This window comes from Pristiophorus japonicus, unplaced genomic scaffold (assembly GCF_044704955.1).
Source record: "Pristiophorus japonicus isolate sPriJap1 unplaced genomic scaffold, sPriJap1.hap1 HAP1_SCAFFOLD_62, whole genome shotgun sequence".
In the NCBI taxonomy this organism is placed as follows: domain Eukaryota; kingdom Metazoa; phylum Chordata; class Chondrichthyes; family Pristiophoridae; genus Pristiophorus; species Pristiophorus japonicus.
The window spans coordinates 1,251,153-1,277,902 of record NW_027254531.1 but is presented as its reverse complement, the minus strand read 5'-3'; the positions used below and the strand labels follow the sequence as shown (position 1 = coordinate 1,277,902).

General features: G+C 43.1%; 18 non-coding genes across 18 annotated transcripts; all 18 read right to left on the bottom strand.

Moving 5' to 3' along the window:
- Window positions 1-1,614: 1,614 nt before the first annotated feature.
- trnas-gcu (transfer RNA serine (anticodon GCU)) lies at window positions 1,615-1,696 on the bottom strand. The gene has a single exon. It is a non-coding gene; the product is annotated as a tRNA-Ser (tRNA).
- A 245-nt stretch (window positions 1,697-1,941) lies between these two features.
- Window positions 1,942-2,030, bottom strand: trnar-ucg (transfer RNA arginine (anticodon UCG)). Its single transcript is given in 2 exon segments — window positions 1,942-1,977; window positions 1,994-2,030. It is a non-coding gene; the product is annotated as a tRNA-Arg (tRNA).
- Window positions 2,031-4,695: 2,665 nt separating this feature from the next.
- Window positions 4,696-4,777, bottom strand: trnas-gcu (transfer RNA serine (anticodon GCU)). Its single transcript has one exon. It is a non-coding gene; the product is annotated as a tRNA-Ser (tRNA).
- A 245-nt stretch (window positions 4,778-5,022) lies between these two features.
- On the bottom strand, window positions 5,023-5,111 carry trnar-ucg (transfer RNA arginine (anticodon UCG)). The gene is given in 2 exon segments: window positions 5,023-5,058; window positions 5,075-5,111. It is a non-coding gene; the product is annotated as a tRNA-Arg (tRNA).
- A 2,665-nt stretch (window positions 5,112-7,776) lies between these two features.
- On the bottom strand, window positions 7,777-7,858 carry trnas-gcu (transfer RNA serine (anticodon GCU)). Its single transcript has one exon. It is a non-coding gene; the product is annotated as a tRNA-Ser (tRNA).
- A 245-nt stretch (window positions 7,859-8,103) lies between these two features.
- On the bottom strand, window positions 8,104-8,192 carry trnar-ucg (transfer RNA arginine (anticodon UCG)). Its single transcript is given in 2 exon segments — window positions 8,104-8,139; window positions 8,156-8,192. It is a non-coding gene; the product is annotated as a tRNA-Arg (tRNA).
- A 2,666-nt stretch (window positions 8,193-10,858) lies between these two features.
- trnas-gcu (transfer RNA serine (anticodon GCU)) lies at window positions 10,859-10,940 on the bottom strand. The gene has a single exon. It is a non-coding gene; the product is annotated as a tRNA-Ser (tRNA).
- Window positions 10,941-11,185: 245 nt separating this feature from the next.
- Window positions 11,186-11,274, bottom strand: trnar-ucg (transfer RNA arginine (anticodon UCG)). The gene is given in 2 exon segments: window positions 11,186-11,221; window positions 11,238-11,274. It is a non-coding gene; the product is annotated as a tRNA-Arg (tRNA).
- Window positions 11,275-13,940: 2,666 nt separating this feature from the next.
- Window positions 13,941-14,022, bottom strand: trnas-gcu (transfer RNA serine (anticodon GCU)). Its single transcript has one exon. It is a non-coding gene; the product is annotated as a tRNA-Ser (tRNA).
- A 245-nt stretch (window positions 14,023-14,267) lies between these two features.
- Window positions 14,268-14,356, bottom strand: trnar-ucg (transfer RNA arginine (anticodon UCG)). The gene is given in 2 exon segments: window positions 14,268-14,303; window positions 14,320-14,356. It is a non-coding gene; the product is annotated as a tRNA-Arg (tRNA).
- A 2,666-nt stretch (window positions 14,357-17,022) lies between these two features.
- On the bottom strand, window positions 17,023-17,104 carry trnas-gcu (transfer RNA serine (anticodon GCU)). Its single transcript has one exon. It is a non-coding gene; the product is annotated as a tRNA-Ser (tRNA).
- A 245-nt stretch (window positions 17,105-17,349) lies between these two features.
- On the bottom strand, window positions 17,350-17,438 carry trnar-ucg (transfer RNA arginine (anticodon UCG)). Its single transcript is given in 2 exon segments — window positions 17,350-17,385; window positions 17,402-17,438. It is a non-coding gene; the product is annotated as a tRNA-Arg (tRNA).
- A 2,666-nt stretch (window positions 17,439-20,104) lies between these two features.
- trnas-gcu (transfer RNA serine (anticodon GCU)) lies at window positions 20,105-20,186 on the bottom strand. The gene has a single exon. It is a non-coding gene; the product is annotated as a tRNA-Ser (tRNA).
- Window positions 20,187-20,431: 245 nt separating this feature from the next.
- trnar-ucg (transfer RNA arginine (anticodon UCG)) lies at window positions 20,432-20,520 on the bottom strand. Its single transcript is given in 2 exon segments — window positions 20,432-20,467; window positions 20,484-20,520. It is a non-coding gene; the product is annotated as a tRNA-Arg (tRNA).
- Window positions 20,521-23,190: 2,670 nt separating this feature from the next.
- trnas-gcu (transfer RNA serine (anticodon GCU)) lies at window positions 23,191-23,272 on the bottom strand. The gene has a single exon. It is a non-coding gene; the product is annotated as a tRNA-Ser (tRNA).
- A 245-nt stretch (window positions 23,273-23,517) lies between these two features.
- Window positions 23,518-23,606, bottom strand: trnar-ucg (transfer RNA arginine (anticodon UCG)). Its single transcript is given in 2 exon segments — window positions 23,518-23,553; window positions 23,570-23,606. It is a non-coding gene; the product is annotated as a tRNA-Arg (tRNA).
- Window positions 23,607-26,272: 2,666 nt separating this feature from the next.
- Window positions 26,273-26,354, bottom strand: trnas-gcu (transfer RNA serine (anticodon GCU)). The gene has a single exon. It is a non-coding gene; the product is annotated as a tRNA-Ser (tRNA).
- Window positions 26,355-26,599: 245 nt separating this feature from the next.
- Window positions 26,600-26,688, bottom strand: trnar-ucg (transfer RNA arginine (anticodon UCG)). Its single transcript is given in 2 exon segments — window positions 26,600-26,635; window positions 26,652-26,688. It is a non-coding gene; the product is annotated as a tRNA-Arg (tRNA).
- Between the last annotated feature and the right edge of the window lie 62 nt (window positions 26,689-26,750).

The following is a 26,750-nucleotide window of genomic DNA, read 5'->3' as shown; positions in this document are numbered from 1 at the left end:
AGCCCTGCCTAAAATCGCTATATTTCTAACTTGTGTCATTTCCCTTCTTTCAGATGTGGAATAGCAAAATCCCACAGCAGATTCTTCTACCGTCAGAGAGTCCACGAAGGAGTGTTCAATCAAATCAGTACGGTTTCAAGTTGCATGTAATGCATTTTTCTCACATGACAGTAAGATCGCACAGCACGTTTGCACATTCTCTAGCTTACACAAAAACACAAACAAACTAAAATTCGTTAACCTCCAAAGGCAGGTTTTGAAATTGGAAATTGGAAATCTGGGAGAGACAGCACATCCCTTTTAAACAGACACAGAATGATGAGGGTCTGATAGCACACCATTTTAAAGAGACAGAGAATGATCTCGGACAGACAGCAAATCCCCTTAAAAGGGACACTGAAATAGAATGAATAAAAACAGATAAATATGTAAAACTCGGCACGTCGTGCAGATTTTGTGGAGGAAGAATCCGGTTTCACGTTCTGTCGGATAATCATTCCGATATTTCAGGAAAAAGTTAAAGATTACAGATGTTTTCAACAAAAATAGCGCCTGGAAAAAATACGCAGCGAGAAAGGTCAAATGGGAACGTCTGTGATACAGCGGAACGCAGGAGTGATTAAATAATACATGGCATAATGGAGAAAGGCAAAGTGGGTGGTAATCGGGCAATAACGTAACAAAGGATGGTCCAGAGGAGGTGTTAGTGGGAATAGCAGAACCATTACCAGACAATGGGAGCGGTGCTTATCATCCGATACGTTGAACCTAATGTTGAGGCCAGAAGACGAGAACATGCCTACAATATAGGGTATCACCGCCTTTTAATCAGACCAGGCAGCTTTGCCAACCCGGATTGATTTCCTGTCCGCTTTGAATTCGGCAGCCAAGGCACGAATTCAAAAGGCAGCTTCTCTCAGCTTTTCAGCTCTAGAGAAACAGGACGCACTCATATTCAGGGCAGAGGTGGAGATTGACGCTGAATGTATGCTTATCCCAATTGAGGTGAACTTGTGCGCACAGACAGGAAGATATACTGATCAAGTATCGGCCGGAACCAAACAAGGCTTTAGGTTATCCAACGAGTCACAGAGCCGAGTACCTCTGAGATATTTTAACTTTACTCAGTTTGGCGGGTTTCACTTTGCTCTGGGATTTGGATGCTAAGGGAACATCGGCGTAAAATCACACGTTTTAACGTGAAATACGTCTGTTTTCTCACATGTCGAGCGGCTGTCAGAAGCAGAACTTTGAGTAAAACATGGCGGGGCTCGTCCGGGATTTGGCCCGTGATCTCTCGCATTTCAAATGTGATCATTCCGAAGGGAGAAACATAACCGTGGACCAACGAGCCGCCGACAGTGAAAAGCGCAGCTCTCAGATTCTGACGGTGGTGAGAAATGATATTATGGCCCATCGTGCATGTGCTGTCTCTCAGATACCTATCTAATTAGTGCCCCTCGCCATTGTACTGCAACTGTTCTCCTTTTGACGAATATATTATTAATTTGAGACATGACATGAGGAAATAACAGCATCCCTGTAAGTAAAAGGGGAATTTGGCGATGAGGTGAAATGTGAATGTCAAAAAATGGTTAAGCTGCAAGCCAACGACGACGAGAATGGGTTTCGAACCCATGCGTGCAGAGCACAATGGAGTAGCAGTTCATCGCCTTAACCTCTCGGCCACCTCGTCTCTGCTATAAGACACCGTCAGCCATTCAATCTCCTGCTTTAGGTATCCAAACAGAAATAATGTGCAAGAAAGTCCACTTCACAGCTTGCTCTGCCCGTGCATGCAGATCAACAATGATGAAAACTTGCCATGAGATTCTTTGAGCAAACAGCCTTCTTTCACTTCAGCTGAGTGACTGGAAGAGATGGTTGGTTTCTCCGCAGAATCACAGCAAAGAATATAAAATTTCACGTAGCGAGCTAAGTTGACCGCGGCAGGACTCGAACCTGCAATCTTCTGATAACTTTGCGGTTGTAATCGAAGTCAGACGCCTTATCCATTTGGCCACGCGGCCGCTCCCAGCACTAATCATTGTGTTGTTGTGTATATTGCGAGCAAATTCGGGGCAACTGCAATATCAAGGAGTGGATTTAGGAAAAGATGAGCATATTTCGAGTGAATGAACAGATGCACTGCGATCTGTGTGCGCACCGGCGCAGGCAACCCCAATGTAAATTGGAACACTATAGTTTAACAATTCGGTCATTGCAGCTGAAATCATACTCCTTCTCAAACAATACAGGATGACGCGGGTTTATGAGAAAATCCGTTTTAAAGGGAAAGATTATGAACCGGACCTGACAAACAGCCCATTTAAACAGACACAGAATGATCCGGGATTGCAAGGACATCCCTTTTACCCAGATGCAGAATGACCCTTGACTGACAGCAGTTCCCTTTTAAAAGAATAAAGTGAGATTTCGCTCATCCCTGAAGGCAATTGTGCAATGGGGCTCAGGACCACGCGGCGCAGAGACTGTTCTTGAAGCCACAGGTGATAGACAGGCAGGAAGGAGGGAGGGAGGGACGTAAAACCAGCCCAGTCTGAAATATATAAATATTTAACATTTTAAGAAAATAAATGCATTTAAATTGTATTTAAAAAAAATTTAATTTGAGTTGTTTTATGAAATAAATAATTGATTCATAATCTATGTATTTTTTTATTGAACGAAGGCTGTGTAACTGTAAGAATTCCATTGGGAAATGAGAGGTGCAGTCAATAACTACCCAAACACAGTAAGCCCATGGTGGAAGACAAGCCATGAGGGAAGACGTGGGCTACAAGGGCGATCTTTTAAAGTCGAGTGTGTCTTTCCGCTGGATCTGACAGCAGCTGCTTGTGCTGTGAAAGAGGTCAAATGTAAGAGAGCGCAGCGCAGGCAGAACAGAAAAAGCATATTTATTTTGGAAGTTAAAAATTTGGGATTATATATAAATATACACATATATATATACATGTATAAACAAAGTCAGTCAGTCAGTCATGTCTTGTATTGGTTTGATTTGATTTGAATTTGCAAAAAAGGATGGAGGATGTCGTCATGTCACACAGCCCACACGCAAGCCCTGCCTAAAATCGCTATATTTCTAACTTGTGTCATTTCCCTTCTTTCAGATGTGGAATAGCAAAATCCCACAGCAGATTCTTCTACCGTCAGAGAGTCCACGAAGGAGTGTTCAATCAAATCAGTACGGTTTCAAGTTGCATGTAATGCATTTTTCTCACATGACAGTAAGATCGCACAGCACGTTTGCACACTCTCTAGCTTACACAAAAACACAAACAAACTAAAATTCGTTAACCTCCAAAGGCAGGTTTTGAAATTGGAAATTGGAAATCTGGGAGAGACAGCACATCCCTTTTAAACAGACACAGAATGATGAGGGTCTGATAGCACACCATTTTAAAGAGACAGAGAATGATCTCGGACAGACAGCAAATCCCCTTAAAAGGGACACTGAAATAGAATGAATAAAAACAGATAAATATGTAAAACTCGGCACGTCGTGCAGATTTTGTGGAGGAAGAATCCGGTTTCACGTTCTGTCGGATAATCATTCCGATATTTCAGGAAAAAGTGAAAGATTACAGATGTTTTCAACAAAAATAGCGCCTGGAAAAAATACGCAGCGAGAAAGGTCAAATGGGAACGTCTGTGATACAGCGGAACGCAGGAGTGATTAAATAATACATGGCATAATGGAGAAAGGCAAAGTGGGTGGTAATCGGGCAATAACGTAACAAAGGATGGTCCAGAGGAGGTGTTAGTGGGAATAGCAGAACCATTACCAGACAATGGGAGCGGTGCTTATCATCCGATACGTTGAACCTAATGTTGAGGCCAGAAGACGAGAACATGCCTACAATATAGGGTATCACCGCCTTTTAATCAGACCAGGCAGCTTTGCCAACCCGGATTGATTTCCTGTCCGCTTTGAATTCGGCAGCCAAGGCACGAATTCAAAAGGCAGCTTCTCTCAGCTTTTCAGCTCTAGAGAAACAGGACGCACTCATATTCAGGGCAGAGGTGGAGATTGACGCTGAATGTATGCTTATCCCAATTGAGGTGAACTTGTGCGCACAGACAGGAAGATATACTGATCAAGTATCGGCCGGAACCAAACAAGGCTTTAGGTTATCCAACGAGTCACAGAGCCGAGTACCTCTGAGATATTTTAACTTTACTCAGTTTGGCGGGTTTCACTTTGCTCTGGGATTTGGATGCTAAGGGAACATCGGCGTAAAATCACACGTTTTAACGTGAAATACGTCTGTTTTCTCACATGTCGAGCGGCTGTCAGAAGCAGAACTTTGAGTAAAACATGGCGGGGCTCGTCCGGGATTTGGCCCGTGATCTCTCGCATTTCAAATGTGATCATTCCGAAGGGAGAAACATAACCGTGGACCAACGAGCCGCCGACAGTGAAAAGCGCAGCTCTCAGATTCTGACGGTGGTGAGAAATGATATTATGGCCCATCGTGCATGTGCTGTCTCTCAGATACCTATCTAATTAGTGCCCCTCGCCATTGTACTGCAACTGTTCTCCTTTTGACGAATATATTATTAATTTGAGACATGACATGAGGAAATAACAGCATCCCTGTAAGTAAAAGGGGAATTTGGCGATGAGGTGAAATGTGAATGTCAAAAAATGGTTAAGCTGCAAGCCAACGACGACGAGAATGGGTTTCGAACCCATGCGTGCAGAGCACAATGGAGTAGCAGTTCATCGCCTTAACCTCTCGGCCACCTCGTCTCTGCTATAAGACACCGTCAGCCATTCAATCTCCTGCTTTAGGTATCCAAACAGAAATAATGTGCAAGAAAGTCCACTTCACAGCTTGCTCTGCCCGTGCATGCAGATCAACAATGATGAAAACTTGCCATGAGATTCTTTGAGCAAACAGCCTTCTTTCACTTCAGCTGAGTGACTGGAAGAGATGGTTGGTTTCTCCGCAGAATCACAGCAAAGAATATAAAATTTCACGTAGCGAGCTAAGTTGACCGCGGCAGGACTCGAACCTGCAATCTTCTGATAACTTTGCGGTTGTAATCGAAGTCAGACGCCTTATCCATTTGGCCACGCGGCCGCTCCCAGCACTAATCATTGTGTTGTTGTGTATATTGCGAGCAAATTCGGGGCAACTGCAATATCAAGGAGTGGATTTAGGAAAAGATGAGCATATTTCGAGTGAATGAACAGATGCACTGCGATCTGTGTGCGCACCGGCGCAGGCAACCCCAATGTAAATTGGAACACTATAGTTTAACAATTCGGTCATTGCAGCTGAAATCATACTCCTTCTCAAACAATACAGGATGACGCGGGTTTATGAGAAAATCCGTTTTAAAGGGAAAGATTATGAACCGGACCTGACAAACAGCCCATTTAAACAGACACAGAATGATCCGGGATTGCAAGGACATCCCTTTTACCCAGATGCAGAATGACCCTTGACTGACAGCAGTTCCCTTTTAAAAGAATAAAGTGAGATTTCGCTCATCCCTGAAGGCAATTGTGCAATGGGGCTCAGGACCACGCGGCGCAGAGACTGTTCTTGAAGCCACAGGTGATAGACAGGCAGGAAGGAGGGAGGGAGGGACGTAAAACCAGCCCAGTCTGAAATATATAAATATTTAACATTTTAAGAAAATAAATGCATTTAAATTGTATTTAAAAAAAATTTAATTTGAGTTGTTTTATGAAATAAATAATTGATTCATAATCTATGTATTTTTTTATTGAACGAAGGCTGTGTAACTGTAAGAATTCCATTGGGAAATGAGAGGTGCAGTCAATAACTACCCAAACACAGTAAGCCCATGGTGGAAGACAAGCCATGAGGGAAGACGTGGGCTACAAGGGCGATCTTTTAAAGTCGAGTGTGTCTTTCCGCTGGATCTGACAGCAGCTGCTTGTGCTGTGAAAGAGGTCAAATGTAAGAGAGCGCAGCGCAGGCAGAACAGAAAAAGCATATTTATTTTGGAAGTTAAAAATTTGGGATTATATATAAATATACACATATATATATACATGTATAAACAAAGTCAGTCAGTCAGTCATGTCTTGTATTGGTTTGATTTGATTTGAATTTGCAAAAAAGGATGGAGGATGTCGTCATGTCACACAGCCCACACGCAAGCCCTGCCTAAAATCGCTATATTTCTAACTTGTGTCATTTCCCTTCTTTCAGATGTGGAATAGCAAAATCCCACAGCAGATTCTTCTACCGTCAGAGAGTCCACGAAGGAGTGTTCAATCAAATCAGTACGGTTTCAAGTTGCATGTAATGCATTTTTCTCACATGACAGTAAGATCGCACAGCACGTTTGCACACTCTCTAGCTTACACAAAAACACAAACAAACTAAAATTCGTTAACCTCCAAAGGCAGGTTTTGAAATTGGAAATTGGAAATCTGGGAGAGACAGCACATCCCTTTTAAACAGACACAGAATGATGAGGGTCTGATAGCACACCATTTTAAAGAGACAGAGAATGATCTCGGACAGACAGCAAATCCCCTTAAAAGGGACACTGAAATAGAATGAATAAAAACAGATAAATATGTAAAACTCGGCACGTCGTGCAGATTTTGTGGAGGAAGAATCCGGTTTCACGTTCTGTCGGATAATCATTCCGATATTTCAGGAAAAAGTGAAAGATTACAGATGTTTTCAACAAAAATAGCGCCTGGAAAAAATACGCAGCGAGAAAGGTCAAATGGGAACGTCTGTGATACAGCGGAACGCAGGAGTGATTAAATAATACATGGCATAATGGAGAAAGGCAAAGTGGGTGGTAATCGGGCAATAACGTAACAAAGGATGGTCCAGAGGAGGTGTTAGTGGGAATAGCAGAACCATTACCAGACAATGGGAGCGGTGCTTATCATCCGATACGTTGAACCTAATGTTGAGGCCAGAAGACGAGAACATGCCTACAATATAGGGTATCACCGCCTTTTAATCAGACCAGGCAGCTTTGCCAACCCGGATTGATTTCCTGTCCGCTTTGAATTCGGCAGCCAAGGCACGAATTCAAAAGGCAGCTTCTCTCAGCTTTTCAGCTCTAGAGAAACAGGACGCACTCATATTCAGGGCAGAGGTGGAGATTGACGCTGAATGTATGCTTATCCCAATTGAGGTGAACTTGTGCGCACAGACAGGAAGATATACTGATCAAGTATCGGCCGGAACCAAACAAGGCTTTAGGTTATCCAACGAGTCACAGAGCCGAGTACCTCTGAGATATTTTAACTTTACTCAGTTTGGCGGGTTTCACTTTGCTCTGGGATTTGGATGCTAAGGGAACATCGGCGTAAAATCACACGTTTTAACGTGAAATACGTCTGTTTTCTCACATGTCGAGCGGCTGTCAGAAGCAGAACTTTGAGTAAAACATGGCGGGGCTCGTCCGGGATTTGGCCCGTGATCTCTCGCATTTCAAATGTGATCATTCCGAAGGGAGAAACATAACCGTGGACCAACGAGCCGCCGACAGTGAAAAGCGCAGCTCTCAGATTCTGACGGTGGTGAGAAATGATATTATGGCCCATCGTGCATGTGCTGTCTCTCAGTTACCTATCTAATTAGTGCCCCTCGCCATTGTACTGCAACTGTTCTCCTTTTGACGAATATATTATTAATTTGAGACATGACATGAGGAAATAACAGCATCCCTGTAAGTAAAAGGGGAATTTGGCGATGAGGTGAAATGTGAATGTCAAAATATGGTTAAGCTGCAAGCCAACGACGACGAGAATGGGTTTCGAACCCATGCATGCAGAGCACAATGGATTAGCAGTTCATCGCCTTAACCTCTCGGCCACCTCGTCTCTGCTATAAGACACCGTCAGCCATTCAATCTCCTGCTTTAGGTATCCAAACAGAAATAATGTGCAAGAAAGTCCACTTCACAGCTTGCTCTGCCCGTGCATGCAGATCAACAATGATGAAAACTTGCCATGAGATTCTTTGAGCAAACAGCCTTCTTTCACTTCAGCTGAGTGACTGGAAGAGATGGTTGGTTTCTCCGCAGAATCACAGCAAAGAATATAAAATTTCACGTAGCGAGCTAAGTTGACCGCGGCAGGACTCGAACCTGCAATCTTCTGATAACTTTGCGGTTGTAATCGAAGTCAGACGCCTTATCCATTAGGCCACGCGGCCGCTCCCAGCACTAATCATTGTGTTGTTGTGTATATTGCGAGCAAATTCGGGGCAACTGCAATATCAAGGAGTGGATTTAGGAAAAGATGAGCATATTTCGAGTGAATGAACAGATGCACTGCGATCTGTGTGCGCACCGGCGCAGGCAACCCCAATGTAAATTGGAACACTATAGTTTAACAATTCGGTCATTGCCGCTGAAATCATACTCCTTCTCAAACAATACAGGATGAAGCGGGTTTATGAGAAAATCCGTTTTAAAGGGAAAGATTATGAACCGGACCTGACAAACAGCCCATTTAAACAGACACAGAATGATCCGGGATTGCAAGGACATCCCTTTTACCCAGATGCAGAATGACCCTTGACTGACAGCAGTTCCCTTTTAAAAGAATAAAGTGAGATTTCGCTCATCCCTGAAGGCAATTGTGCAATGGGGCTCAGGACCACGCGGCGCAGAGACTGTTCTTGAAGCCACAGGTGATAGACAGGCAGGAAGGAGGGAGGGAGGGACGTAAAACCAGCCCAGTCTGAAATATATAAATATTTAACATTTTAAGAAAATAAATGCATTTAAATTGTATTTAAAAAAAATTTAATTTGAGTTGTTTTAATGAAATAAATAATTGATTCATAATCTATGTATTTTTTTATTGAACGAAGGCTGTGTAACTATAAGAATTCCATTGGGAAATGAGAGGTGCAGTCAATAACTACCCAAACACAGTAAGCCCATGGTGGAAGACAAGCCATGAGGGAAGACGTGGGCTACAAGGGCGATCTTTTAAAGTCGAGTGTGTCTTTCCGCTGGATCTGACAGCAGCTGCTTGTGCTGTGAAAGAGGTCAAATGTAAGAGAGCGCAGCGCAGGCAGAACAGAAAAAGCATATTTATTTTGGAAGTTAAAAATTTGGGATTATATATAAATATACACATATATATATACATGTATAAACAAAGTCAGTCAGTCAGTCATGTCTTGTATTGGTTTGATTTGATTGGAATTTGCAAAAAAGGATGGAGGATGTCGTCATGTCACACAGCCCACACGCAAGCCCTGCCTAAAATCGCTATATTTCTAACTTGTGTCATTTCCCTTCTTTCAGATGTGGAATAGCAAAATCCCACAGCAGATTCTTCTACCGTCAGAGAGTCCACGAAGGAGTGTTCAATCAAATCAGTACGGTTTCAAGTTGCATGTAATGCATTTTTCTCACATGACAGTAAGATCGCACAGCACGTTTGCACACTCTCTAGCTTACACAAAAACACAAACAAACTAAAATTCGTTAACCTCCAAAGGCAGGTTTTGAAATTGGAAATTGGAAATCTGGGAGAGACAGCACATCCCTTTTAAACAGACACAGAATGATGAGGGTCTGATAGCACACCATTTTAAAGAGACAGAGAATGATCTCGGACAGACAGCAAATCCCCTTAAAAGGGACACTGAAATAGAATGAATAAAAACAGATAAATATGTAAAACTCGGCACGTCGTGCAGATTTTGTGGAGGAAGAATCCGGTTTCACGTTCTGTCGGATAATCATTCCGATATTTCAGGAAAAAGTGAAAGATTACAGATGTTTTCAACAAAAATAGCGCCTGGAAAAAATACGCAGCGAGAAAGGTCAAATGGGAACGTCTGTGATACAGCGGAACGCAGGAGTGATTAAATAATACATGGCATAATGGAGAAAGGCAAAGTGGGTGGTAATCGGGCAATAACGTAACAAAGGATGGTCCAGAGGAGGTGTTAGTGGGAATAGCAGAACCATTACCAGACAATGGGAGCGGTGCTTATCATCCGATACGTTGAACCTAATGTTGAGGCCAGAAGACGAGAACATGCCTACAATATAGGGTATCACCGCCTTTTAATCAGACCAGGCAGCTTTGCCAACCCGGATTGATTTCCTGTCCGCTTTGAATTCGGCAGCCAAGGCACGAATTCAAAAGGCAGCTTCTCTCAGCTTTTCAGCTCTAGAGAAACAGGACGCACTCATATTCAGGGCAGAGGTGGAGATTGACGCTGAATGTATGCTTATCCCAATTGAGGTGAACTTGTGCGCACAGACAGGAAGATATACTGATCAAGTATCGGCCGGAACCAAACAAGGCTTTAGGTTATCCAACGAGTCACAGAGCCGAGTACCTCTGAGATATTTTAACTTTACTCAGTTTGGCGGGTTTCACTTTGCTCTGGGATTTGGATGCTAAGGGAACATCGGCGTAAAATCACACGTTTTAACGTGAAATACGTCTGTTTTCTCACATGTCGAGCGGCTGTCAGAAGCAGAACTTTGAGTAAAACATGGCGGGGCTCGTCCGGGATTTGGCCCGTGATCTCTCGCATTTCAAATGTGATCATTCCGAAGGGAGAAACATAACCGTGGACCAACGAGCCGCCGACAGTGAAAAGCGCAGCTCTCAGATTCTGACGGTGGTGAGAAATGATATTATGGCCCATCGTGCATGTGCTGTCTCTCAGATACCTATCTAATTAGTGCCCCTCGCCATTGTACTGCAACTGTTCTCCTTTTGACGAATATATTATTAATTTGAGACATGACATGAGGAAATAACAGCATCCCTGTAAGTAAAAGGGGAATTTGGCGATGAGGTGAAATGTGAATGTCAAAATATGGTTAAGCTGCAAGCCAACGACGACGAGAATGGGTTTCGAACCCATGCGTGCAGAGCACAATGGATTAGCAGTTCATCGCCTTAACCTCTCGGCCACCTCGTCTCTGCTATAAGACACCGTCAGCCATTCAATCTCCTGCTTTAGGTATCCAAACAGAAATAATGTGCAAGAAAGTCCACTTCACAGCTTGCTCTGCCCGTGCATGCAGATCAACAATGATGAAAACTTGCCATGAGATTCTTTGAGCAAACAGCCTTCTTTCACTTCAGCTGAGTGACTGGAAGAGATGGTTGGTTTCTCCGCAGAATCACAGCAAAGAATATAAAATTTCACGTAGCGAGCTAAGTTGACCGCGGCAGGACTCGAACCTGCAATCTTCTGATAACTTTGCGGTTGTAATCGAAGTCAGACGCCTTATCCATTAGGCCACGCGGCCGCTCCCAGCACTAATCATTGTGTTGTTGTGTATATTGCGAGCAAATTCGGGGCAACTGCAATATCAAGGAGTGGATTTAGGAAAAGATGAGCATATTTCGAGTGAATGAACAGATGCACTGCGATCTGTGTGCGCACCGGCGCAGGCAACCCCAATGTAAATTGGAACACTATAGTTTAACAATTCGGTCATTGCCGCTGAAATCATACTCCTTCTCAAACAATACAGGATGAAGCGGGTTTATGAGAAAATCCGTTTTAAAGGGAAAGATTATGAACCGGACCTGACAAACAGCCCATTTAAACAGACACAGAATGATCCGGGATTGCAAGGACATCCCTTTTACCCAGATGCAGAATGACCCTTGACTGACAGCAGTTCCCTTTTAAAAGAATAAAGTGAGATTTCGCTCATCCCTGAAGGCAATTGTGCAATGGGGCTCAGGACCACGCGGCGCAGAGACTGTTCTTGAAGCCACAGGTGATAGACAGGCAGGAAGGAGGGAGGGAGGGACGTAAAACCAGCCCAGTCTGAAATATATAAATATTTAACATTTTAAGAAAATAAATGCATTTAAATTGTATTTAAAAAAAATTTAATTTGAGTTGTTTTAATGAAATAAATAATTGATTCATAATCTATGTATTTTTTTATTGAACGAAGGCTGTGTAACTATAAGAATTCCATTGGGAAATGAGAGGTGCAGTCAATAACTACCCAAACACAGTAAGCCCATGGTGGAAGACAAGCCATGAGGGAAGACGTGGGCTACAAGGGCGATCTTTTAAAGTCGAGTGTGTCTTTCCGCTGGATCTGACAGCAGCTGCTTGTGCTGTGAAAGAGGTCAAATGTAAGAGAGCGCAGCGCAGGCAGAACAGAAAAAGCATATTTATTTTGGAAGTTAAAAATTTGGGATTATATATAAATATACACATATATATATACATGTATAAACAAAGTCAGTCAGTCAGTCATGTCTTGTATTGGTTTGATTTGATTGGAATTTGCAAAAAAGGATGGAGGATGTCGTCATGTCACACAGCCCACACGCAAGCCCTGCCTAAAATCGCTATATTTCTAACTTGTGTCATTTCCCTTCTTTCAGATGTGGAATAGCAAAATCCCACAGCAGATTCTTCTACCGTCAGAGAGTCCACGAAGGAGTGTTCAATCAAATCAGTACGGTTTCAAGTTGCATGTAATGCATTTTTCTCACATGACAGTAAGATCGCACAGCACGTTTGCACACTCTCTAGCTTACACAAAAACACAAACAAACTAAAATTCGTTAACCTCCAAAGGCAGGTTTTGAAATTGGAAATTGGAAATCTGGGAGAGACAGCACATCCCTTTTAAACAGACACAGAATGATGAGGGTCTGATAGCACACCATTTTAAAGAGACAGAGAATGATCTCGGACAGACAGCAAATCCCCTTAAAAGGGACACTGAAATAGAATGAATAAAAACAGATAAATATGTAAAACTCGGCACGTCGTGCAGATTTTGTGGAGGAAGAATCCGGTTTCACGTTCTGTCGGATAATCATTCCGATATTTCAGGAAAAAGTTAAAGATTACAGATGTTTTCAACAAAAATAGCGCCTGGAAAAAATATGCAGCGAGAAAGGTCAAATGGGAACGTCTGTGATACAGCGGAACGCAGGAGTGATTAAATAATACAAGGCATAATGGAGAAAGGCAAAGTGGGTGGTAATCGGGCAATAACGTAACAAAGGATGGTCCAGAGGAGGTGTTAGTGGGAATAGCAGAACCATTACGAGACAATGGGAGCGGTGCTTATCATCCGATACGTTGAACCTAATGTTGAGGCCAGAAGACGAGAACATGCCTACAATATAGGTTATCACCGCCTTTTAATCAGACCAGGCAGCTTTGCCAACCCGGATTGATTTCCTGTCCGCTTTGAATTCGGCAGCCAAGGCACGAATTCAAAAGGCAGCTTCTCTCAGCTTTTCAGCTCTAGAGAAACAGGACGCACTCATATTCAGGGCAGAGGTGGAGATTGACGCTGAATGTATGCTTATCCCAATTGAGGTGAACTTGTGCGCACAGACAGGAAGATATACTGATCAAGTATCGGCCGGAACCAAACAAGGCTTTAGGTTATCCAACGAGTCACAGAGCCGAGTACCTCTGAGATATTTTAACTTTACTAAGTTTGGCGGGTTTCACTTTGCTCTGGGATTTGGATGCTAAGGGAACATCGGCGTAAAATCACACGTTTTAACGTGAAATACGTCTGTTTTCTCACATGTCGAGCGGCTGTCAGAAGCGGAACTTTGAGTAAAACATGGCGGGGCTCGTCCGGGATTTGGCCCGTGATCTCTCGCATTTCAAATGTGATCATTCCGAAGGGAGAAACATAACCGTGGACCAACGAGCCGCCGACAGTGAAAAGCGCAGCTCTCAGATTCTGACGGTGGTGAGAAATGATATTATGGCCCATCGTGCATGTCTTGTCTCTCAGATACCTATCTAATTAGTGCCCCTCGCCATTGTACTGCAACTGTTCTCCTTTTGACGAATATATTATTAATTTGAGACATGACATGAGGAAATAACAGCATCCCTGTAAGTAAAAGGGGAATTTGGCGATGAGGTGAAATGTGAATGTCAAAAAATGGTTAAGCTGCAAGCCAACGACGACGAGAATGGGTTTCGAACCCATGCGTGCAGAGCACAATGGATTAGCAGTTCATCGCCTTAACCTCTCGGCCACCTCGTCTCTGCTATAAGACAACGTCAGCCATTCAATCTCCTGCTTTAGGTATCCAAACAGAAATAATGTGCAAGAAAGTCCACTTCACAGCTTGCTCTGCCCGTGCATGCAGATCAACAATGATGAAAACTTGCCATGAGATTCTTTGAGCAAACAGCCTTCTTTCACTTCAGCTGAGTGACTGGAAGAGATGGTTGGTTTCTCCGCAGAATCACAGCAAAGAATATAAAATTTCACGTAGCGAGCTAAGTTGACCGCGGCAGGACTCGAACCTGCAATCTTCTGATAACTTTGCGGTTGTAATCGAAGTCAGACGCCTTATCCATTAGGCCACGCGGCCGCTCCCAGCACTAATCATTGTGTTGTTGTGTATATTGCGAGCAAATTCGGGGCAACTGCAATATCAAGGAGTGGATTTAGGAAAAGATGAGCATATTTCGAGTGAATGAACAGATGCACTGCGATCTGTGTGCGCACCGGCGCAGGCAACCCCAATGTAAATTGGAACACTATAGTTTAACAATTCGGTCATTGCCGCTGAAATCATACTCCTTCTCAAACAATACAGGATGAAGCGGGTTTATGAGAAAATCCGTTTTAAAGGGAAAGATTATGAACCGGACCTGACAAACAGCCCATTTAAACAGACACAGAATGATCCGGGATTGCAAGGACATCCCTTTTACCCAGATGCAGAATGACCCTTGACTGACAGCAGTTCCCTTTTAAAAGAATAAAGTGAGATTTCGCTCATCCCTGAAGGCAATTGTGCAATGGGGCTCAGGACCACGCGGCGCAGAGACTGTTCTTGAAGCCACAGGTGATAGACAGGCAGGAAGGAGGGAGGGAGGGACGTAAAACCAGCCCAGTCTGAAATATATAAATATTTAACATTTTAAGAAAATAAATGCATTTAAATTGTATTTAAAAAAAATTTAATTTGAGTTGTTTTAATGAAATAAATAATTGATTCATAATCTATGTATTTTTTTATTGAACGAAGGCTGTGTAACTATAAGAATTCCATTGGGAAATGAGAGGTGCAGTCAATAACTACCCAAACACAGTAAGCCCATGGTGGAAGACAAGCCATGAGGGAAGACGTGGGCTACAAGGGCGATCTTTTAAAGTCGAGTGTGTCTTTCCGCTGGATCTGACAGCAGCTGCTTGTGCTGTGAAAGAGGTCAAATGTAAGAGAGCGCAGCGCAGGCAGAACAGAAAAAGCATATTTATTTTGGAAGTTAAAAATTTGGGATTATATATAAATATACACATATATATATACATGTATAAACAAAGTCAGTCAGTCAGTCATGTCTTGTATTGGTTTGATTTGATTTGAATTTGCAAAAAAGGATGGAGGATGTCGTCATGTCACACAGCCCACACGCAAGCCCTGCCTAAAATCGCTATATTTCTAACTTGTGTCATTTCCCTTCTTTCAGATGTGGAATAGCAAAATCCCACAGCAGATTCTTCTACCGTCAGAGAGTCCACGAAGGAGTGTTCAATCAAATCAGTACGGTTTCAAGTTGCATGTAATGCATTTTTCTCACATGACAGTAAGATCGCACAGCACGTTTGCACACTCTCTAGCTTACACAAAAACACAAACAAACTAAAATTCGTTAACCTCCAAAGGCAGGTTTTGAAATTGGAAATTGGAAATCTGGGAGAGACAGCACATCCCTTTTAAACAGACACAGAATGATGAGGGTCTGATAGCACACCATTTTAAAGAGACAGAGAATGATCTCGGACAGACAGCAAATCCCCTTAAAAGGGACACTGAAATAGAATGAATAAAAACAGATAAATATGTAAAACTCGGCACGTCGTGCAGATTTTGTGGAGGAAGAATCCGGTTTCACGTTCTGTCGGATAATCATTCCGATATTTCAGGAAAAAGTTAAAGATTACAGATGTTTTCAACAAAAATAGCGCCTGGAAAAAATACGCAGCGAGAAAGGTCAAATGGGAACGTCTGTGATACAGCGGAACGCAGGAGTGATTAAATAATACATGGCATAATGGAGAAAGGCAAAGTGGGTGGTAATCGGGCAATAACGTAACAAAGGATGGTCCAGAGGAGGTGTTAGTGGGAATAGCAGAACCATTACGAGACAATGGGAGCGGTGCTTATCATCCGATACGTTGAACCTAATGTTGAGGCCAGAAGACGAGAACATGCCTACAATATAGGTTATCACCGCCTTTTAATCAGACCAGGCAGCTTTGCCAACCCGGATTGATTTCCTGTCCGCTTTGAATTCGGCAGCCAAGGCACGAATTCAAAAGGCAGCTTCTCTCAGCTTTTCAGCTCTAGAGAAACAGGACGCACTCATATTCAGGGCAGAGGTGGAGATTGACGCTGAATGTATGCTTATCCCAATTGAGGTGAACTTGTGCGCACAGACAGGAAGATATACTGATCAAGTATCGGCCGGAACCAAACAAGGCTTTAGGTTATCCAACGAGTCACAGAGCCGAGTACCTCTGAGATATTTTAACTTTACTAAGTTTGGCGGGTTTCACTTTGCTCTGGGATTTGGATGCTAAGGGAACATCGGCGTAAAATCACACGTTTTAACGTGAAATACGTCTGTTTTCTCACATGTCGAGCGGCTGTCAGAAGCGGAACTTTGAGTAAAACATGGCGGGGCTCGTCCGGGATTTGGCCCGTGATCTCTCGCATTTCAAATGTGATCATTCCGAAGGGAGAAACATAACCGTGGACCAACGAGCCGCCGACAGTGAAAAGCGCAGCTCTCAGATTCTGACGGTGGTGAGAAATGATATTATGGCCCATCGTGCATGTCTTGTCTCTCAGATACCTATCTAATTAGTGCCCCTCGCCATTGTACTGCAACTGTTCTCCTTTTGACGAATATATTATTAATTTGAGACATGACATGAGGAAATAACAGCATCCCTGTAAGTAAAAGGGGAATTTGGCGATGAGGTGAAATGTGAATGTCAAAAAATGGTTAAGCTGCAAGCCAACGACGACGAGAATGGGTTTCGAACCCATGCGTGCAGAGCACAATGGATTAGCAGTTCATCGCCTTAACCTCTCGGCCACCTCGTCTCTGCTATAAGACAACGTCAGCCATTCAATCTCCTGCTTTAGGTATCCAAACAGAAATAATGTGCAAGAAAGTCCACTTCACAGCTTGCTCTGCCCGTGCATGCAGATCAACAATGATGAAAACTTGCCATGAGATTCTTTGAGCAAACAGCCTTCTTTCACTTCAGCTGAGTGACTGGAAGAGATGGTTGGTTTCTCCGCAGAATCACAGCAAAGAATATAAAATTTCACGTAGCGAGCTAAGTTGACCGCGGCAGGACTCGAACCTGCAATCTTCTGATAACTTTGCGGTTGTAATCGAAGTCAGACGCCTTATCCATTAGGCCACGCGGCCGCTCCCAGCACTAATCATTGTGTTGTTGTGTATATTGCGAGCAAATTCGGGGCAACTGCAATATCAAGGAGTGGATTTAGGAAAAGATGAGCATATTTCGAGTGAATGAACAGATGCACTGCGATCTGTGTGCGCACCGGCGCAGGCAACCCCAATGTAAATTGGAACACTATAGTTTAACAATTCGGTCATTGCCGCTGAAATCATACTCCTTCTCAAACAATACAGGATGAAGCGGGTTTATGAGAAAATCCGTTTTAAAGGGAAAGATTATGAACCGGACCTGACAAACAGCCCATTTAAACAGACACAGAATGATCCGGGATTGCAAGGACATCCCTTTTACCCAGATGCAGAATGACCCTTGACTGACAGCAGTTCCCTTTTAAAAGAATAAAGTGAGATTTCGCTCATCCCTGAAGGCAATTGTGCAATGGGGCTCAGGACCACGCGGCGCAGAGACTGTTCTTGAAGCCACAGGTGATAGACAGGCAGGAAGGAGGGAGGGAGGGACGTAAAACCAGCCCAGTCTGAAATATATAAATATTTAACATTTTAAGAAAATAAATGCATTTAAATTGTATTTAAAAAAAATGTAATTTGAGTTGTTTTAATGAAATAAATAATTGATTCATAATCTATGTATTTTTTTATTGAACGAAGGCTGTGTAACTATAAGAATTCCATTGGGAAATGAGAGGTGCAGTCAATAACTACCCAAACACAGTAAGCCCATGGTGGAAGACAAGCCATGAGGGAAGACGTGGGCTACAAGGGCGATCTTTTAAAGTCGAGTGTGTCTTTCCGCTGGATCTGACAGCAGCTGCTTGTGCTGTGAAAGAGGTCAAATGTAAGAGAGCGCAGCGCAGGCAGAACAGAAAAAGCATATTTATTTTGGAAGTTAAAAATTTGGGATTATATATAAATATACACATATATATATACATGTATAAACAAAGTCAGTCAGTCAGTCATGTCTTGTATTGGTTTGATTTGATTTGAATTTGCAAAAAAGGATGGAGGATGTCGTCATGTCACACAGCCCACACGCAAGCCCTGCCTAAAATCGCTATATTTCTAACTTGTGTCATTTCCCTTCTTTCAGATGTGGAATAGCAAAATCCCACAGCAGATTCTTCTACCGTCAGAGAGTCCACGAAGGAGTGTTCAATCAAATCAGTACGGTTTCAAGTTGCATGTAATGCATTTTTCTCACATGACAGTAAGATCGCACAGCACGTTTGCACACTCTCTAGCTTACACAAAAACACAAACAAACTAAAATTCGTTAACCTCCAAAGGCAGGTTTTGAAATTGGAAATTGGAAATCTGGGAGAGACAGCACATCCCTTTTAAACAGACACAGAATGATGAGGGTCTGATAGCACACCATTTTAAAGAGACAGAGAATGATCTCGGACAGACAGCAAATCCCCTTAAAAGGGACACTGAAATAGAATGAATAAAAACAGATAAATATGTAAAACTCGGCACGTCGTGCAGATTTTGTGGAGGAAGAATCCGGTTTCACGTTCTGTCGGATAATCATTCCGATATTTCAGGAAAAAGTTAAAGATTACAGATGTTTTCAACAAAAATAGCGCCTGGAAAAAATACGCAGCGAGAAAGGTCAAATGGGAACGTCTGTGATACAGCGGAACGCAGGAGTGATTAAATAATACATGGCATAATGGAGAAAGGCAAAGTGGGTGGTAATCGGGCAATAACGTAACAAAGGATGGTCCAGAGGAGGTGTTAGTGGGAATAGCAGAACCATTACGAGACAATGGGAGCGGTGCTTATCATCCGATACGTTGAACCTAATGTTGAGGCCAGAAGACGAGAACATGCCTACAATATAGGTTATCACCGCCTTTTAATCAGACCAGGCAGCTTTGCCAACCCGGATTGATTTCCTGTCCGCTTTGAATTCGGCAGCCAAGGCACGAATTCAAAAGGCAGCTTCTCTCAGCTTTTCAGCTCTAGAGAAACAGGACGCACTCATATTCAGGGCAGAGGTGGAGATTGACGCTGAATGTATGCTTATCCCAATTGAGGTGAACTTGTGCGCACAGACAGGAAGATATACTGATCAAGTATCGGCCGGAACCAAACAAGGCTTTAGGTTATCCAACGAGTCACAGAGCCGAGTACCTCTGAGATATTTTAACTTTACTAAGTTTGGCGGGTTTCACTTTGCTCTGGGATTTGGATGCTAAGGGAACATCGGCGTAAAATCACACGTTTTAACGTGAAATACGTCTGTTTTCTCACATGTCGAGCGGCTGTCAGAAGCGGAACTTTGAGTAAAACATGGCGGGGCTCGTCCGGGATTTGGCCCGTGATCTCTCGCATTTCAAATGTGATCATTCCGAAGGGAGAAACATAACCGTGGACCAACGAGCCGCCGACAGTGAAAAGCGCAGCTCTCAGATTCTGACGGTGGTGAGAAATGATATTATGGCCCATCGTGCATGTGCTGTCTCTCAGATACCTATCTAATTAGTGCCCCTCGCCATTGTACTGCAACTGTTCTCCTTTTGACGAATATATTATTAATTTGAGACATGACATGAGGAAATAACAGCATCCCTGTAAGTAAAAGGGGAATTTGGCGATGAGGTGAAATGTGAATGTCAAAATATGGTTAAGCTGCAAGCCAACGACGACGAGAATGGGTTTCGAACCCATGCGTGCAGGGCACAATGGATTAGCAGTTCATCGCCTTAACCTCTCGGCCACCTCGTCTCTGCTATAAGACACCGTCAGCCATTCAATCTCCTGCTTTAGGTATCCAAACAGAAATAATGTGCAAGAAAGTCCACTTCACAGCTTGCTCTGCCCGTGCATGCAGATCAACAATGATGAAAACTTGCCATGAGATTCTTTGAGCAAACAGCCTTCTTTCACTTCAGCTGAGTGACTGGAAGAGATGGTTGGTTTCTCCGCAGAATCACAGCAAAGAATATAAAATTTCACGTAGCGAGCTAAGTTTACCGCGGCAGGACTCGAACCTGCAATCTTCTGATAACTTTGCGGTTGTAATCGAAGTCAGACGCCTTATCCATTTGGCCACGCGGCCGCTCCCAGCACTAATCATTGTGTTGTTGTGTATATTGCGAGCAAATTCGGGGCAACTGCAATATCAAGGAGTGGATTTAGGAAAAGATGAGCATATTTCGAGTGAATGAACAGATGCACTGCGATCTGTGTGCGCACCGGCGCAGGCAACCCCAATGTAAATTGGAACACTATAGTTTAACAATTCGGTCATTGCCGCTGAAATCATACTCCTTCTCAAACAATACAGGATGAAGCGGGTTTATGAGAAAATCCGTTTTAAAGGGAAAGATTATGAACCGGACCTGACAAACAGCCCATTTAAACAGACACAGAATGATCCGGGATTGCAAGGACATCCCTTTTACCCAGATGCAGAATGACCCTTGACTGACAGCAGTTCCCTTTTAAAAGAATAAAGTGAGATTTCGCTCATCCCTGAAGGCAATTGTGCAATGGGGCTCAGGACCACGCGGCGCAGAGACTGTTCTTGAAGCCACAGGTGATAGACAGGCAGGAAGGAGGGAGGGAGGGAGGGACGTAAAACCAGCCCAGTCTGAAATATATAAATATTTAACATTTTAAGAAAATAAATGCATTTAAATTGTATTTAAAAAAAATGTAATTTGAGTTGTTTTAATGAAATAAATAATTGATTCATAATCTATGTATTTTTTTATTGAACGAAGGCTGTGTAACTATAAGAATTCCATTGGGAAATGAGAGGTGCAGTCAATAACTACCCAAACACAGTAAGCCCATGGTGGAAGACAAGCCATGAGGGAAGACGTGGGCTACAAGGGCGATCTTTTAAAGTCGAGTGTGTCTTTCCGCTGGATCTGACAGCAGCTGCTTGTGCTGTGAAAGAGGTCAAATGTAAGAGAGCGCAGCGCAGGCAGAACAGAAAAAGCATATTTATTTTGGAAGTTAAAAATTTGGGATTATATATAAATATACACATATATATATACATGTATAAACAAAGTCAGTCAGTCAGTCATGTCTTGTATTGGTTTGATTTGATTTGAATTTGCAAAAAAGGATGGAGGATGTCGTCATGTCACACAGCCCACACGCAAGCCCTGCCTAAAATCGCTATATTTCTAACTTGTGTCATTTCCCTTCTTTCAGATGTGGAATAGCAAAATCCCACAGCAGATTCTTCTACCGTCAGAGAGTCCACGAAGGAGTGTTCAATCAAATCAGTACGGTTTCAAGTTGCATGTAATGCATTTTTCTCACATGACAGTAAGATCGCACAGCACGTTTGCACACTCTCTAGCTTACACAAAAACACAAACAAACTAAAATTCGTTAACCTCCAAAGGCAGGTTTTGAAATTGGAAATTGGAAATCTGGGAGAGACAGCACATCCCTTTTAAACAGACACAGAATGATGAGGGTCTGATAGCACACCATTTTAAAGAGACAGAGAATGATCTCGGACAGACAGCAAATCCCCTTAAAAGGGACACTGAAATAGAATGAATAAAAACAGATAAATATGTAAAACTCGGCACGTCGTGCAGATTTTGTGGAGGAAGAATCCGGTTTCACGTTCTGTCGGATAATCATTCCGATATTTCAGGAAAAAGTTAAAGATTACAGATGTTTTCAACAAAAATAGCGCCTGGAAAAAATACGCAGCGAGAAAGGTCAAATGGGAACGTCTGTGATACAGCGGAACGCAGGAGTGATTAAATAATACATGGCATAATGGAGAAAGGCAAAGTGGGTGGTAATCGGGCAATAACGTAACAAAGGATGGTCCAGAGGAGGTGTTAGTGGGAATAGCAGAACCATTACGAGACAATGGGAGCGGTGCTTATCATCCGATACGTTGAACCTAATGTTGAGGCCAGAAGACGAGAACATGCCTACAATATAGGTTATCACCGCCTTTTAATCAGACCAGGCAGCTTTGCCAACCCGGATTGATTTCCTGTCCGCTTTGAATTCGGCAGCCAAGGCACGAATTCAAAAGGCAGCTTCTCTCAGCTTTTCAGCTCTAGAGAAACAGGACGCACTCATATTCAGGGCAGAGGTGGAGATTGACGCTGAATGTATGCTTATCCCAATTGAGGTGAACTTGTGCGCACAGACAGGAAGATATACTGATCAAGTATCGGCCGGAACCAAACAAGGCTTTAGGTTATCCAACGAGTCACAGAGCCGAGTACCTCTGAGATATTTTAACTTTACTAAGTTTGGCGGGTTTCACTTTGCTCTGGGATTTGGATGCTAAGGGAACATCGGCGTAAAATCACACGTTTTAACGTGAAATACGTCTGTTTTCTCACATGTCGAGCGGCTGTCAGAAGCGGAACTTTGAGTAAAACATGGCGGGGCTCGTCCGGGATTTGGCCCGTGATCTCTCGCATTTCAAATGTGATCATTCCGAAGGGAGAAACATAACCGTGGACCAACGAGCCGCCGACAGTGAAAAGCGCAGCTCTCAGATTCTGACGGTGGTGAGAAATGATATTATGGCCCATCGTGCATGTGCTGTCTCTCAGATACCTATCTAATTAGTGCCCCTCGCCATTGTACTGCAACTGTTCTCCTTTTGACGAATATATTATTAATTTGAGACATGACATGAGGAAATAACAGCATCCCTGTAAGTAAAAGGGGAATTTGGCGATGAGGTGAAATGTGAATGTCAAAATATGGTTAAGCTGCAAGCCAACGACGACGAGAATGGGTTTCGAACCCATGCGTGCAGGGCACAATGGATTAGCAGTTCATCGCCTTAACCTCTCGGCCACCTCGTCTCTGCTATAAGACACCGTCAGCCATTCAATCTCCTGCTTTAGGTATCCAAACAGAAATAATGTGCAAGAAAGTCCACTTCACAGCTTGCTCTGCCCGTGCATGCAGATCAACAATGATGAAAACTTGCCATGAGATTCTTTGAGCAAACAGCCTTCTTTCACTTCAGCTGAGTGACTGGAAGAGATGGTTGGTTTCTCCGCAGAATCACAGCAAAGAATATAAAATTTCACGTAGCGAGCTAAGTTTACCGCGGCAGGACTCGAACCTGCAATCTTCTGATAACTTTGCGGTTGTAATCGAAGTCAGACGCCTTATCCATTTGGCCACGCGGCCGCTCCCAGCACTAATCATTGTGTTGTTGTGTATATTGCGAGCAAATTCGGGGCAACTGCAATATCAAGGAGTGGATTTAGGAAAAGATGAGCATATTTCGAGTGAATGAACAGATGCACTGCGATCTGTGTGCGCACCGGCGCAGGCAACCCCAATGTAAATTGGAACACTATAGTTTAACAATTCGGTCATTGCCGCTGAAATCATACTCCTTCTCAAACAATACAGGATGAAGCGGGTTTATGAGAAAATCCGTTTTAAAGGGAAAGATTATGAACCGGACCTGACAAACAGCCCATTTAAACAGACACAGAATGATCCGGGATTGCAAGGACATCCCTTTTACCCAGATGCAGAATGACCCTTGACTGACAGCAGTTCCCTTTTAAAAGAATAAAGTGAGATTTCGCTCATCCCTGAAGGCAATTGTGCAATGGGGCTCAGGACCACGCGGCGCAGAGACTGTTCTTGAAGCCACAGGTGATAGACAGGCAGGAAGGAGGGAGGGAGGGACGTAAAACCAGCCCAGTCTGAAATATATAAATATTTAACATTTTAAGAAAATAAATGCATTTAAATTGTATTTAAAAAAAATTTAATTTGAGTTGTTTTAATGAAATAAATAATTGATTCATAATCTATGTATTTTTTTATTGAACGAAGGCTGTGTAACTATAAGAATTCCATTGGGAAATGAGAGGTGCAGTCAATAACTACCCAAACACAGTAAGCCCATGGTGGAAGACAAGCCATGAGGGAAGACGTGGGCTACAAGGGCGATCTTTTAAAGTCGAGTGTGTCTTTCCGCTGGATCTGACAGCAGCTGCTTGTGCTGTGAAAGAGGTCAAATGTAAGAGAGCGCAGCGCAGGCAGAACAGAAAAAGCATATTTATTTTGGAAGTTAAAAATTTGGGATTATATATAAATATACACATATATATATACATGTATAAACAAAGTCAGTCAGTCAGTCATGTCTTGTATTGGTTTGATTTGATTTGAATTTGCAAAAAAGGATGGAGGATGTCGTCATGTCACACAGCCCACACGCAAGCCCTGCCTAAAATCGCTATATTTCTAACTTGTGTCATTTCCCTTCTTTCAGATGTGGAATAGCAAAATCCCACAGCAGATTCTTCTACCGTCAGAGAGTCCACGAAGGAGTGTTCAATCAAATCAGTACGGTTTCAAGTTGCATGTAATGCATTTTTCTCACATGACAGTAAGATCGCACAGCACGTTTGCACACTCTCTAGCTTACACAAAAACACAAACAAACTAAAATTCGTTAACCTCCAAAGGCAGGTTTTGAAATTGGAAATTGGAAATCTGGGAGAGACAGCACATCCCTTTTAAACAGACACAGAATGATGAGGGTCTGATAGCACACCATTTTAAAGAGACAGAGAATGATCTCGGACAGACAGCAAATCCCCTTAAAAGGGACACTGAAATAGAATGAATAAAAACAGATAAATATGTAAAACTCGGCACGTCGTGCAGATTTTGTGGAGGAAGAATCCGGTTTCACGTTCTGTCGGATAATCATTCCGATATTTCAGGAAAAAGTTAAAGATTACAGATGTTTTCAACAAAAATAGCGCCTGGAAAAAATACGCAGCGAGAAAGGTCAAATGGGAACGTCTGTGATACAGCGGAACGCAGGAGTGATTAAATAATACATGGCATAATGGAGAAAGGCAAAGTGGGTGGTAATCGGGCAATAACGTAACAAAGGATGGTCCAGAGGAGGTGTTAGTGGGAATAGCAGAACCATTACGAGACAATGGGAGCGGTGCTTATCATCCGATACGTTGAACCTAATGTTGAGGCCAGAAGACGAGAACATGCCTACAATATAGGTTATCACCGCCTTTTAATCAGACCAGGCAGCTTTGCCAACCCGGATTGATTTCCTGTCCGCTTTGAATTCGGCAGCCAAGGCACGAATTCAAAAGGCAGCTTCTCTCAGCTTTTCAGCTCTAGAGAAACAGGACGCACTCATATTCAGGGCAGAGGTGGAGATTGACGCTGAATGTATGCTTATCCCAATTGAGGTGAACTTGTGCGCACAGACAGGAAGATATACTGATCAAGTATCGGCCGGAACCAAACAAGGCTTTAGGTTATCCAACGAGTCACAGAGCCGAGTACCTCTGAGATATTTTAACTTTACTAAGTTTGGCGGGTTTCACTTTGCTCTGGGATTTGGATGCTAAGGGAACATCGGCGTAAAATCACACGTTTTAACGTGAAATACGTCTGTTTTCTCACATGTCGAGCGGCTGTCAGAAGCGGAACTTTGAGTAAAACATGGCGGGGCTCGTCCGGGATTTGGCCCGTGATCTCTCGCATTTCAAATGTGATCATTCCGAAGGGAGAAACATAACCGTGGACCAACGAGCCGCCGACAGTGAAAAGCGCAGCTCTCAGATTCTGACGGTGGTGAGAAATGATATTATGGCCCATCGTGCATGTGCTGTCTCTCAGATACCTATCTAATTAGTGCCCCTCGCCATTGTACTGCAACTGTTCTCCTTTTGACGAATATATTATTAATTTGAGACATGACATGAGGAAATAACAGCATCCCTGTAAATAAAAGGGGAATTTGGCGATGAGGTGAAATGTGAATGTCAAAAAATGGTTAAGCTGCAAGCCAACGACGACGAGAATGGGTTTCGAACCCATGCGTGCAGGGCACAATGGATTAGCAGTTCATCGCCTTAACCTCTCGGCCACCTCGTCTCTGCTATAAGACACCGTCAGCCATTCAATCTCCTGCTTTAGGTATCCAAACAGAAATAATGTGCAAGAAAGTCCACTTCACAGCTTGCTCTGCCCGTGCATGCAGATCAACAATGATGAAAACTTGCCATGAGATTCTTTGAGCAAACAGCCTTCTTTCACTTCAGCTGAGTGACTGGAAGAGATGGTTGGTTTCTCCGCAGAATCACAGCAAAGAATATAAAATTTCACGTAGCGAGCTAAGTTGACCGCGGCAGGACTCGAACCTGCAATCTTCTGATAACTTTGCGGTTGTAATCGAAGTCAGACGCCTTATCCATTTGGCCACGCGGCCGCTCCCAGCACTAATCATTGTGTTGTTGTGTATATTGCGAGCAAATTCGGGGCAACTGCAAT